Source organism: Heteronotia binoei, chromosome 15, assembly GCF_032191835.1.
Source record: "Heteronotia binoei isolate CCM8104 ecotype False Entrance Well chromosome 15, APGP_CSIRO_Hbin_v1, whole genome shotgun sequence".
Taxonomy (NCBI): domain Eukaryota; kingdom Metazoa; phylum Chordata; class Lepidosauria; order Squamata; family Gekkonidae; genus Heteronotia; species Heteronotia binoei.
Window position 1 is genome coordinate 13,781,313 of NC_083237.1, and position 12,978 is coordinate 13,794,290.

Here is a 12,978-nt window from a genome sequence, read left to right on the forward strand (position 1 = left end):
GCAAAAGCCACACAAACGGAAACTGCTTTTTGGCGGTTTCCGTTTGAGCGGCTTTTGCGCTGGGAGTTTCCGGCTCTTCCGGCTGCTCCGCAGCTTTTAGTGCGAAATCTGCGCAGATCCTGCGCGGTGAAGAGAGAAGTCGCGCCGGCTGAAGGTGAGTGCGAAAACGCCCTGTGTGTAATGGCAGAATTCACTTGCAAATAATTTCTGAAGTGGATTGAAAGTGCATTTTCCAGCATTTGCAAAAGCAGAGATTGTAAACAACGCAGCATCATTTAGTTATGGGTAATACAGTATAAGAACGTAAGAAGAACCCTTCTGGATCATACTAGCGTCCCATTCAGAGCAGTAGCTGCATCAAACTCAAAATGTTCCCTTGGTGTAGGCTCACACCAGTAAATTCTGGCCCATGCCCTGGGTCTCTCAGGGTGCTTTAGCCTAGACTTCCTCCCAGGTTCTATTAGCTCTTGTCCATGAACCATCCTCAATATATGTAATTTGGTTATAAACTTTTTGAGTTTCCCACCAGTCCCCTTTGTCTTCTCTTCCACTCTAATTGAAGGAGGGTGCCTTTATGATTTTTTTCTAAATGTGAGAGTGCACAATGTGTTCATGGGCATGGATCTGTCCACCATCTCTTTCTCCACTGACCATTACTCCTGTGCCAAGCTAAAAATCCTGCTTTTGGCTTCCAATTCTGGCATCTCAGCATTAGGAGCAGCCCTCTGCGGCTGCTCGTAAATCTGGCAGTTGGGGGGGTCTTCTGGCAGGGAGACTTGACTCCATGGAGGGTCTTGGAAGCCATGCAGATTGACAAGGCTCTGGAGTTTGGTGGCGACCGACTCTCTGAGCAGCTGTCGCTGTGATGTCCTGCTGCTTTGATTACCGTTTCTGAATGGTAACAGTGATGATCGCCAGCTTCTTCTCTTTTTCATGCTAACAATCTTTCAGAGCATCTTTTTTTCTACTACAACTATCAAAATGGTACCTTGCAAGTAAGTCTGATCTACAACTTTACCGACTACTGAAATCTTTATTTCAAAACCAACTAGGACTGTTTTGAAAGAGGGGGAGGAGGAGAACCCCTCCCCCATAACAGAGGCTTCCAAGAGAAAAGAACAAACAGATTTGGGCTGACTTGGTTTAAAACTAAACTACACACATTACAACTTGAACACAGGCTGACTGATGTTAAAAGGGAGACGTGCATTTGAGGACTTATTGAGACAGAATTGAGTCAAACTGGAATGTAAGAGAAAAATACCTTTGAAGTGGAAATTTGGACGGATTTGTGAATTTGGGACTTTGAGGTATTATTCAGCTTTCACTATTGAATTGAATTATTTCGTGGAAAGATGACACAGCAAGTAAAAATGATGATCCAAAAGACTTTATGGCTACCTTATCCTGTATAAACAGGGAATTGATTTCTTAAAGGAGTTGATAATAGATCGGGTGCAGAAGTTTCTGGTTAAATGTAATGAGGCTGAAATTATACAGCAGCAGATAGACCAAGACAATGAAGATCTTCCTAATGAGCTGGAAAAAGTGAACAAATAAGTATCTGAAAATGTTTTGTGTGATCTCAAAATGGCGGTGACATACGCAGTTTCACAGCAGAAATCCAAACTACTACCTATCAAGATTAACACAAAGGGGAGTGACTTTGTTTTGGCTTCAATGCGTCTTGCTGTACTGAAGAGCAACTTAAGGGGAGAATTGGCAGATTCAACAAAAATCCACAGTTCTATGGCAATCTCTAAGACAAAACTTGGAAAACTTACAAAAAAAAGACTATGAGCTCTGGCATCTTCATTTGGATACCATTGGCATATCTTCATGGAATTGGTGTATTATTTTGAGATTGAAATTTGGATCTTTAGGGCTTTATCATTTATTTTTTAAATTTTTCAATTGAATGGTGTATATATAAAAGTCTAAACCAGGGGATTTGTAGGTTTGTACAGACACTAAATTAAAAATAGGGAATGGGATGGAAAAATAGGCTGGAATCTAGGAAATGGTGATATTAAAGATACAAGGAAGGTTTTATAAGCATTTTTTTTTATAAAGAGGGTGTTCCTTAAAAAAAGTAACGCACACTGGGGAGAAAATAGTAAAAGGATAAAACAATAGCTAATAACAAACTATAGACATATATATTTTGAATAGCTAAAGGGATATTTATATTTTATTTTTAGAAGCTAAATCCTCAGTGAACCTTGATGTATAAATTTACAAATTAAGTTAAGATCACAATTTGGAAGCATCTTTGTTTTGATATTTTTGAATGTATTTTTCTCTCTTCTCCTGCTTTTAGACGTTAATATTGAGTAGGCATTGTCCCTAATAATTTAAATTAATTTGAATAGTATTTAAGAGATATGTCTTATTTCTATTGGCTTATAGTAAGTTAGACAAAATTTTAGCTATGTAAATAATTATTTTAGTTTTTTTATGTTCAAATTTGTGTCAGAACTTGGATGAACTTCAGACGAGTCCAATACTTGTTGCAAGTTAGGATCTTTATTGAAGAACGACAGTACTATAGTAACGAAATAACAGTAATGGCAATTCTGGGCAGTTGGTTACATTTTATGCCCACAGCAAAGCATAATAAAACAATAATTCACACGGTCTCAAATGGTTGTCTCTTCTTCCCAGCCTTCGTTATCAGCGAAGGAGGATGCCCCCCTGTTGCGAAGGCCAAACGGCCTGGCTTCAAAGGGCACCTGTGGATGTTAAGCAGAGACTCTCTGCCGCCTGTCTTACTGCCCTAAATATTTGGCATAGCAGAGGGGCCTGGGTCAATGACCACTGTCAGGCACTCTAAGTTACAACATGGAGTCAGTTTGGTCAAAGCAAAGCATTAAAAGTTACAAGTTCTGACATACTGCCCCCCCCTAAGCTCTTCGGCTTGGGCTTGTGTGGGTACAGTAGGTGAAATTTCTTTAGTAATTGCGGTGCAGATACATCACTAGCTTTCACCCATTCATCACAGCTGGGGGTAAAGCATTTCCATCTGATCAGGTAGTACAGCGTCCCCCTCTGGACTTTAGAGTCCAGGATTTCTAACACCTCATGGTGACTCTGACCCTTCACTAGAGTCGGAGGCGGCTCCGGGGGGCGAGGATGAAATTGTGTAGCTCCAGGATCCTTGCGGAGAAGGCTGCAATGAAAAACAGGGTGGATCTTACTCAGGGATTTGGGTAATTCTTGTTCCACAGTTACTTTGTTGATAACCTTCTTTATTTTGAATGGACCTAGGTACTTCAGAGCAAGTTTGCGGCACCCTTGGGGAAGGGGCAAGTTTTTGGTGGATAGAAACACTGTCTCGCCCTCCTTCAGTTCCCATTGCGGGGCATGTTTTTTGTCAAAGTGCCGTTTGTACTCCCTCTTTGCCTCCTCCAGGTTTTCCTGAATCACTTTCCACCCCTCCCTTATCCCCTCCCACCACTGATGGCACGAAGTGGGTTCTTTCAGTCCCGCGGGGAGGGGGAGGTTTGGGAAGGGCTTCCCCTCGTAACCGTTAACTATTTGAAAAGGGGAGGTTTTGGTGGAGCTATGGAGGCTGTTATTGTAGCCGTACTCGGTGAACGGTAGGAGATCCACCCAATTTGTTTGCTGGTAATTAATGTAACACCTCAAGTACTGCTCCAGAAGCCCGTTCACTCTCTCCGTCTGTCCGTCCGTTTGCGGGTGGTAAGCGGAGCTAAGGCCCTGTTCGATGCCAGCTAGCTTGCAAAACTCCCGCCAGAAGTTGGCAACGAACTGTGGTCCGCGGTCACTAATGACCTTCTCGGGGAATGAGTGTAGGCGGACCACGTGATTGAAGAAAAGTTGGGCCAATTTTTTGGCTGTGGGAAATTTCTTGCAGGGGATGAAGTGGGCTTGTTTTGAAAAAGTGTCAACCACCACCAGTATCACTGTCTTCCCTTGGGATGGAGGGAGTTCTACTATGAAGTCCATGGACACAACGGCCCATGGGCGACTGGCCGTGGGGAGGGGGACGAGGTGGCCGGGGGGCTTTCCCCCTCTGCGTTTGGACATGATGCAAGTAGGGCATGCTAGTACAAATTCGGACACATCTCTTTTTAGCCTCGGCCACCAGAATTGTCGGGTAATTAAGTTGAGGGTTTTTACGTACCCAAAGTGACTGGCCAGGCGGCTAGAGTGGCTCTGTTCCAGGACCTCTTTCCTCATGGACTTGGGCACGTAAATCTTCCCCTTGTGGAACCACAGTCCCCCCTCCCCTTGCTCTAGCCCTTCGGGGCGCTCCGCTCCTTCTAAGTCTGCCTCTGATGCAAAGCGCTCCTTTTGTGGCAACCCCGGGGCCTCCGTCTTTTTCCCTGAACGGGTGGTGACCCCTCCCGCGACTACTGAGGGAGGGATGAGAGAATCGATCACTTCCTCCCGCTGACTTTCGTGCTGGGGCATGCGTGATAGTGCATCGGCCAAAAAGTTCTTAGTGCCCGGGATATGTTTTAGCACGAAGTCGAATTTAGCGAAGAACCCCGCCCATCGGATTTGTTTGGCAGTCAATTTGCGGCGGCCCGTGAGGGCTTCCAGGTTCTTGTGGTCGGTCCAAATTTCAAATGGGACTCGGGCTCCTTCTAACCAGGACCTCCATGTTTTCAATGCAAACATTACTGCAAATGCCTCTTTGTCCCACACCGACCAGTTTCTTTGTTCGTTTGAGAATTTGTGAGAGATATAGGCGCAGGGACGCAGTTCCCCCTCTTCGTTCCTCTGCATCAATATGGCTCCTACGGCGACGTCGGAAGCGTCGCATTGCACCACGAATGGTTTTAATTCATTGGGGTGAGCCAATATTGGTTCAGAGGTGAAGAGCTGTTTGAGCTCTTGGAAAGCTCTGTGGCACTCCGGCGTCCAGACTAAGCGCGCCCCGGGTTTTTCCGCTGCCTCCCCTTTTCCCTTCGTTTTCAGAAGCTCTGTGAGGGGGAGCATCACCCGGGCGAACCCCTGAATGAATCCGCGGTAAAAATTTGCGAACCCGAGAAAAGATTGTAACTGCCGTCGGGTTCGGGGTGGTTCCCAATCTAGAACCGCTTGGATTTTTGCTGGGTCCATTGCCAGTCCCTCCCCCGACACTCGGAATCCCAAGTAGTCTAGTTCCGTCTTGTGGAACTCACATTTGGACAGTTTAGCGTACAATTTGTTCTTACACAGAGTAGTTAACACTTTTCGTACTAGGGGTACATGGGATTCAAGATCCTTTGAGTAAATAATGATGTCATCAAGGTACACCACCAGCCCCTTAAACAGAAACTCTCTCAACACTTCATTTATGAAATTCATAAAACCCCCCGGCGCGCCCTGGAGCCCGAATGGCATCACTAGATATTCAAACTGTCCCATGGGGGTGTTGAACGCAGTCTTCCACTCGTCTCCCTCCTTAATCCGTATGCGGAAGTACGCGTCCCGGAGATCGAGCTTAGTGAAGATCTTGCCCTCGGCCACCGTGTTCAAAAGGTCCCTTATCAACGGGATCGGGTAAGCATTGGACATAGAAATCCCGTTTATCCCGTGAAAATCTGTGCAAAGCCTAAGCCCCCCGTCCTTTTTCTTGCGGAATAGTACAGGGGCTGCATGGGGGGCTGTGGCTGGTCGAATGAAGCCCCGTTTCAAATTTTTGTCAATGAATTTCCTCAGCTCCGCTTTCTCTGCCCAGCCCATCGAATACAATTTCGCCTTCGGTAGTGTCTGCCCTGGGATTAGTTCGATAGCACAGTCCGTAGGGCGATGCGGGGGAAGCTCGTCCACCTCCCGCTCACTAAATGCTTTTCTCAAGTCCCTGTATTCTTTGGGGATCGACCTTATCTCCTCGAGGGTAAGGCAGAGTCTCTCATTCTGGGGGGGTGCTTTCGGGCCCCATTCGGGCTTCCAGTGGTGGTGTTCACACCGCCAGTCCGGGAACCGCACGATTTGCTCAGCCCAGCGGATGTCCGGTTGGTGTTTGGCTAGCCATCCCGACCCCACCACCACATCGAAAGAGCAAGATGGGGCTATGACAAAAGTTTCTATGCCCCAGTGCTCCTCGGTCCCCACAGGGGTTGCCTGGGTCTCTAGGGTGCATGGTTCCCCCCTCATAGGTGACCCGTCCATTTGTTCAAATTGGATGGGGTGGGGCAGGGGAGACATGGCTAATCCGAGCGCTTCCACCAAGCGTGGGGTGATAATGTCTCTCGTGCACCCGGAATCAATCAGGGCCCGGGCGTGCATAAATCTTTTTAAGTTGGGGTTCAAAAGGGTGACCGCCATGAACAATAGCCCCCCCGGTAACTCTCACCGTTAGTAGTGCTGGCGTTTTGTCGACCTGCCTCGCGGCACTGGTTAAAGCAGGTCGCTGTCATTTCCCGCCGACTCTTGGTCCCAGGACTCCTCACTGGGTTCTTCTATGGTGGTAACATCCTCGTCAATCGCCAAAGAAGTGGCGACGGTGCCCCGACTGGGCTCCTTCGCACGCACGCCTTTCTTCTTTGGCGCGGTGGGCGCCTGTTTGGGCTGCGTCGGAGTTGGTGTTGGCTTCACCGGGCAGTTTGCGGCCAGGTGATTTGGATCCCCACACCTGAAGCACTTTCGCGCGGCGGTCGAGGGGGTCAAAGTTGTGGGGCCTCGCTTTCCCTCCGTTTTGCTCGGGGAGGGGCTCGACTTTCCTCCCTTCTTGCCCTGTTGTTGGCGCCGCATCCCAACATGCTGGAGGTCGGTCTCCACCTCCCCAGCCAGTTGAATCCATCCCACCAGGGTGTCTGGTCTCCCTTGGTGGTAGCACCGGTCTAAGATGTTCGCGTTCAAACCGTTCTTGAACGCGGTGTACTTCATCACTTCATTCCAACCCCTGGAGGCCGCGCAGTGGCCCATGAACTCGGTAGCGTACTCGCGGGTGGTGCGGTTGCCTTGTTCTATTCTTTGTAGGGCCACGACGGCTTTCTCCTCTCGTAGGGGATCTCCGTACTGTCGGAGCATCGCCTGCAGGAACTCTGCCACGGTGGCCAATTCGGGTTTCCGTCCCGTGTAAAGCCCCACGTACCATTTCTGAGCTGGTCCCCTCAATCTGGAGGCGATGTGGGCTACACGGCTTGCTTCTGTGGGGTAGCCCGCTCCCCAGTGCGTGAAGAACGTGTTGCACTGGATCGTGAAGTACTCCACCGCTTCCCCGTCTCCGTCGAAGGTGATCTTCAGCTCCCGGTGCTCCCCCCCGTCTCCCCCGGCTGGGGCGGCAGGGGCCGGAATTACCGGAGCAACCGGCCCACCGGGTGGTGGAGCCGGGGGCCCTGCTGGAGGGCCGGCTGGGGGTCCCGCGGGTGGCCCAGCCGGGGGCCCCGCTGGAGGACCTACCGGAGGGCCGGCTGGCGGTCCCGCTGGAGGGCCAGCTGGGGGACCCGCCGGAGGACCGGCCGGGGGGCCTGCTGGCGGGCCGACCGGTGCGCCGGCTGGAGGGCCCGCCGGTCCTCCTCCTGGGATCTGTCCCGCGGCCACGACTCCCTGGAGCATGCGTATTTGGTCGCGGATCGCTCCCAGGTTCTGCTGCATCTCCTCCGCCATCAGGGTTCGGGAGGCGTGGACCTCGTCGTGGATCTCTCTCACCCAATCGAACAATTCGTTGCGTAGTGTTCGGATCGGGTCCCCTCCGCCATAGGTGCCGAGCCCCTCGTTTCTGGGCTAGTCCTCGTCCCCTTCTCCTGCGCCTGCGGCGAGGACTCGGTAGCATTGTTCCGCGGCCTCCATAGCGGCCGTAGACTTCCTCGGACTCCAGGTTCGTGGAGCAAAGGCGTCAACGGAAAACGGCGCGGGGACTTTAATCTTCCTCCTCGCTCCGGTTACCTTTGGGTCGAGCGGTTCTTCATCTGGTGGGAGGCTGGGCTCTCCGTTGTCTGGGGCCAGTGCCGCCATCGGGCCAGGTTGCCAGCACAGATGAGTCCAAAACAAAGGATTACTGTTATAATGTCAGAACTTGGATGAACTTCAGACGAGTCCAATACTTGTTGCAAGTTAGGATCTTTATTGAAGAACGACAGTACTATAGTAACGAAATAACAGTAATGGCGATTCTGGGCAGTTGGTTACATTTTATGCCCACAGCAAAGCATAATAAAACAATAATTCACACGGTCTCAAATGGTTGTCTCTTCTTCCCAGCCTTCGTTATCAGCGAAGGAGGATGCCCCCTTGTTGCGAAGGCCAAACGGCCTGGCTTCAAAGGGCACCTGTGGATGTTAAGCAGAGACTCTCTGCCGCCTGTCTTACTGCCCTAAATATTTGGCATAGCAGAGGGGCCTGGGTCAATGACCGCTGTCAGGCACTCTAAGTTACAACATGGAGTCAGTTTGGTCAAAGCAAAGCATTAAAAGTTACAAGTTCTGACAATTTGGTTAAAGCAGTTTAGTGGAGGTTATGTCATAGTTAAGCATTCTCTCTTTCTTCGGTAGTAAACAAGTTTGTATGTTAGATTAAGACTTCTTGTTTTCTCTCCTCTCTTTATAAGTACTATGGCATTTGGGCATATGTTGTCTCCAAGAATGTTTAATTAATTTTGAATAACTTTTTTTAGTGTTTGCTTCACTATTATCAATTTATGGTGTCTTAGAGAATAGATATGCTGTATAACATTGGCGATCCGCTTTTCACGTTTTGCTTGGAATTCTCATTAGTATAGATAGTCAAAGGGTTGTATTGAGAAGTTATCTTATTTTTTTGGTAGTAATGAGCTTGTATGACAGACTAAAAATCTTTCCTCACTTTCTCCCTCACATTTTCATTTTTTCTTGTTTTTAATTATTCTGCTTGTTATTTTTCCTTCCTCTTTTCATTTCCTTCTTTCTTCTTATAGATATTAAGGAAAAATGTATATGATCTATAATTTGTTTAACAGAACTGTAAGAAATCATAAAAGGTCACAAAACGTTTCTAGAATTTAATGGTAATGTTTGGTTAAGATATGGTAGTTTGCAGGTAAACAACACAGCATCATTTAGTTACAGGTAATAAAGTATAAGAACTGGATCATACCAGTGTCCCATTCAGAGAGGGAGCTTCATCAAACTCAAAATGTTCCCTTGGTGTAGGCTCACATCAGTAAATTTTGGCCTATGACCTGGGTCTTAAAAGGTGCTTTAGTCCACACTTCCTCCCAAGTTCCATTAGCTCTTGTCCATGAGCCATCCTTAATATATGTAACTTGGTAATAAAGTTGAGTAGTAGATAGATAGATTTTTTTTTTACAGCAAAAGCCGTAAACTATACATAAACTATTACAGTAAAAGCCGAAAACTATACCCATAAACAAAAGGGATAACTATACATATCCGTAAGATATCTGTAAAGCATGATAAAAGTATTATAATGTTATTAATATTGAAAAATATACAGCAATGGCCATTAAAACAAATGTACTCCTGCATTTTAGGCTACTAGTAATTTTCTCATCCTAAAGGCGAACCAACCAAATTTAGCTATTTTAAGAGTAACTGCAGGATATTTGCCCTCCAGGAGTTCATTAAGTTGGCATATCTTTTGACTGCTAGTAGGGGGAGTAATTATGGAAGGCAGGAGGGATTCCCTATTCTTACTGTACACCTTGCAATCATAAAGACATGAACTAATGACTCTATGCCATCATTACAGCAAGGGCATATACGAGCTTTATAGGGGATTTTCCTGTATTTACCCTCTGTCACTGCAGAAGGGAGGGCGTCCCACCTCATAAGGGAGAATATTCTTTTGTATTCATGGTTTTCTAGGTGAAACAAAAATGGCATGGAGATAACCTATAAAACGGCTCTATAAAGGTGCGCCATTTTTGTGAGTTTTTTAAGTCAGTTTGTCTGGCAGTTTCCCACCAGTCCCCTTCAGACTGAGAGCTAGTTTGGTGTAGTGGTTAAGTGCGTGGACTCTTATCTTGGAGAACCGGGTTTGATTCCCCACTCCTCCACTTGCACCTGCTGGAATGGCCTTGGGTCAGCCATAGCTCTGGCAGAGGTTGTCCTTGAAAGGGCAGCTGCTGTGAGAGTCCTCTCAGCCCCACCCACCTCACCGGTGTTTGTTGTGGGGAAGGAAGATAAAGGAGATCGTGAGCCGCTCTAAGAGTGGAGGGCGGAATATAAATCCAATGTCTTATTCTTCATCATCATCATCATCTTCTCTTCCACTCTAATTGAAGGAGGGTGACTTTGTGATTCTTTTCTATATGTGAGAGTGCACAAAGTGTGCGTGGACATGGATGTGCCTACCATCTCTCTCTCCACTGACCATTACGCCTGTGCTGAGCTAAAAACCCTGCTTTTATTAGTGTCCACAATTGGAACTTAGTCAGTGGTCTTGTCTCTGGAACAGAGATTTGAGGCCTGTGGGAAGCTTGCTGTGCCAGATTGCATAGACTAGGGATGTGTATAAAAATCTTGTGTGGTAGCAGCAAACCTCATGCAGCAAGGATGTTAGGGCAGCACTGAAAACATGGGCAGGATGGGTGCAAGAACCAAACCAGTTGTGTGGGAGAAAAGGTTATTCATTTAAGAACCTTTCCCCCCAATTCCCACCACCCTTGCATATAACTGTATTGAATTTTCTCTGTTATAAAGCAATGAACCCAATAGCTGTTATAAAGCAATGAACCCAATAGCTGACAGCATGACCGTTTTCGCACACAGCTTACCTCGCAGTCACAATCCTGTTTCCTCTGCAGCATCTGGTTGGATTTCCCACCATCTGCGCCAAATTAATCACTCTCCAGAGCAGAATTTACTAGCAACTATTGGGAAAATTCCTGAACAAAACCCCTATATCCTTAAGGGCTTTTAATGGCAGCAGTAAAATTCTGCCTCTATCTAGTCAGTGGTCTGTGTACCCTAGTGTCCTCCTTCACCCTTTCCAGGCCTTTTAGAAGTGTACCAGGCAGCCACTTCAAGCAGCAGCATTATGAACTTGGATTCACAGATGAGCGCTGTCAGATTATTTGGTGAAAACTGAAATATCCTTTCAGATAGCTAAAACTGACCACCCCTTTGGAAGCAGGAAGATGAACCCTTTTGGAAATGTGTCCAAATGTGACTGACATCTCTCAAGTCCATTCTTTTCTCTGTTAGAATTTCTTATTCCAGACATCTTTTTTGGGGGGAGGGGGCAGGGTGTGTCTCATGGATTATTGAACATATGAACATATGAAGCTGCCTTATACTGAATCAGACCCTTGGTCCATCAAAGTCAGTATTGTCTTCTCAGACTGGCAGCGGCTCTCCAGGGCCTCAAGCTGAGGTTTTTCACACCTATTTGCCTGGACCCTTTTTTGGAGATGCTGGGGATTGAACCTGGGACCTTCTGCTTCCCAAGCAGATGCTCTGCCACTGAGCCACCGTCCCTCCTGTTAATTCTGTTAAATTTCTTCAGCCACAAGAAAAGGGAGGGCATAAACATGATCTAAATGAATGAATAACACCACTAAGGCTTAATATTTATCAGCTGTCTCTTGGTGCGGTCATGGTCAGACAGGGTTGCCAACCACCAGATGGGGCCTGGAAGTCTTCCAGAATTACAACGGATCTCTAGCTGACATACGCTAGTTTCCCTGGAGAAAATGGCTGGTTCCAAGGATGAACATGAGGAATGATATGCCCCACTGAAGTCTCTCCCCTTCCCAAACCCAACCCTCCCCAGTTTCTACCCCCTAAGTCTCCAGGAATTTCCCAACTAAGAGTTGACAAGCCTATGTTCAGACCACTTGTCTCCTATTTTTCTGCTGGAGAGGATTTGACAAGCTTCCATAGAGATGGGATAAACATATTTTCCTCTGCAATGTCACAAATGATAGTTAAGTCCATGTTGTTAATTATGGAACCTGTAGTTTTCCAACTCATCATTATTTTTTTTAAGTCCTCCAAATCGCTGAGGAGTTTCACATGGCAAATTAACAAACCAAGGCTGAAAATACTATTAAATTTAGCATTCAGGGATGTGTCTAAAGGCAGAAAGGGGTCTACCAGTCTTCTTGCTGATACTTTAATGTCCATTCTACGAATCAGCCTAGAGTGTGAGTGAGCATGTGCTACTTAAAACCTTCAAAAGTCCAATTCAGAACAAATGAACTGGAGGCCAGAGGGAAGGCTTCCATCCTGACATTTGTGGGATTGTCATTGACACTGATGCCTCAGACTGCATGTAACAATTTGAACTGCATGTTCAGTGACTCCTTTTCTATTCTGCACAAGTACTGTCAGTTAGGAGACGTCATCATTGGTGGCATCATCTCTCAGATCTACTTCTCTTCTGAGCTGATAACATTTACAAGATATCCAGATCTTGAAGAAGTTGAGGAAGTTGTGTAAGTAGGCATGACACACTCCATCAGGCTGGTGTTATGGATTGGTTTTGGATTTGACTGGATGATGAACAACTGTCATTGCAGCTTTCTATTCAACCCCACCCCTCACCGTGGAGGAGGCAGTCTATTATTTTAGATGCAAGGAGAAGTCTGCTCAGACAACAAATATTTCGCCTTCTCCTTTCTTGTTTCGGATTCTCTGAAAAGAATCTTCAGTAATGTCTTAAGATGTAAGGAAAGGGACTGCAGTGAGAAGGGAAAATCAGCTGATATGTCCACACCAGCAGTGTAGAAAGGGGCTGTTGATTGCTAAAAGTCATAATAGTAAATTTATCTTGCTTTCTGAAACTACTCATCCATAGTCCTACTGGATATTCCTTACTCCTTTAGCCGATTCACAAGAGTAAAGGCCCAACAGAGCTCCCACAGGACATAGGGTGGTGGTGGAAAGTCTTGTCCAGTTACAGCTGTTTTATAATAATCCTGTATGGTTTCCAAGGGAAGAGACACCCCAAGATGGTTTGCAATTGCCTGCCTCTGTGCAGCAACCCTGGACTTGGTTGGTGATCTTTCATCCTTGTATTAACCAGGGTTCAGGTCGCTGGCTCCAGGTTGACTCAGCCTTCCATCCTTCCGAGGTCAGT